This window comes from Phascolarctos cinereus, unplaced genomic scaffold (genome assembly GCF_003287225.1).
Source record: "Phascolarctos cinereus isolate Bilbo 61053 unplaced genomic scaffold, phaCin_HiC Scaffold_852;HRSCAF=1504, whole genome shotgun sequence".
NCBI lineage: Eukaryota > Metazoa > Chordata > Mammalia > Diprotodontia > Phascolarctidae > Phascolarctos > Phascolarctos cinereus.
In genome coordinates this window covers 1,335-2,670 of record NW_027556238.1, presented here as the reverse complement: position 1 = coordinate 2,670, position 1,336 = coordinate 1,335, and the positions used below count along the sequence as shown (strand labels likewise).

General features: G+C 39.6%; 1 pseudogene; it reads left to right on the top strand.

The window, feature by feature from the left end:
- The first annotated feature begins 541 nt into the window (after positions 1-541).
- On the top strand, positions 542-1,105 carry LOC110204673 (DNA repair endonuclease XPF pseudogene; annotated as a pseudogene).
- The last annotated feature ends 231 nt before the right edge of the window (positions 1,106-1,336 follow it).

Below are 1,336 nucleotides of genomic sequence, written 5' to 3'. Positions count from 1 at the left end.
GTGAAATGGATGAATATTACAAAATATAAATTGCCCAGATTAAAAGAAGAGGAAATAAAATACTTAAATAGCCTCATTTCAGAAAAAGAAATTGAACAAATCATCAACGAACTCCCTAGGAAAAATTCTCCAGGGATACATGGATTTACAAGTGAATTCTTTCAAATATTTCAAGAACAATTAATTCCAATACTACATAAACTATTTGGGAAAGTAGGTGAAGAAGGAGTCCTACCAAATTCTTTTTATGATGCAAATATGGTGCTGATATGTAAACCGGGAAGAATCAAAACAGAGAAAGAAAATTATAGACTAATTTCCCTAATGAATACAGATGCAAAAATTTTAAATAAGATATTAGCAAATAGATTACAGTAACTTATCACAAGAATAATACGCTATGACCAGGTAGGATTTATACCAAGAATGCAGGGCTGGTTCGATATCAGAAAACTATCACCATAATTGACCAAATCAACAACAGAACTAAGAGAAACCACATGATTATCTCAATAGTTGGAAAAGGAGCTCCTGTGCCGGCTGCTGGGGGTGGCCATGGCGCCGCTTCTGGAATGCGAGAGACAGCTGGTGCTGGAGCTGTTAGAAGCGGATGGGCTGGTGGTGTGTGCCCGCGGGCTCGGTGCAGACCGGCTCCTCTACCACTTCATCCGGCTGCACTGCCACCCGGGGTGCCCGGTGCTGGTGCTCAACACTCAGCCGCAGAGGAGGAGTATTTTATCAATCAACTGAAGTTAGAGGAAGTTGAACACCTTCCTCGACTTGTGACAAATGAAATTGCAAGTGGAAGTAGACATGAGGTTTATACCCAAGGTGGTGTCCTATTTGCAACAAGTCGAATTCTTGTGCTAGATTTCTTGACAGACAGAATTCCTTCAGATTTGATTACTGCCATCTTGGTCTATAAAGCTCACAGAATCATAGACTCTTGTCAGGAAGCCTTTACCTTGCCTCTCTTTCATCAAAAAAATGGACACGGTTTCATTAAAGTTTCCTCAGATAACGCTGTTGCCTTTCATACTGGCTTTTGTCACGTGGAAAGAGTAATGAGAAATCTTTTTGTAAGGAACTTATACTTGTGGCCAAGGTAAATTGCCGTGTTATGTGGCATATTTTTATGATTACTACTATCTGCTATAATCAGGTGTATAATAACCATTTTACATGTAGGTTTTGCATGATATTGTTACTTTTGAACGTGCCAGCTAGAACATGGAGATAGGAATCTGTAGTCTATACAGTTATAATACTTTGGTAACATGGAGAGAGTTTGTTTGACAGGTCCCTGTTGTTTTCCACCAAAATTACGCTCAGGGGG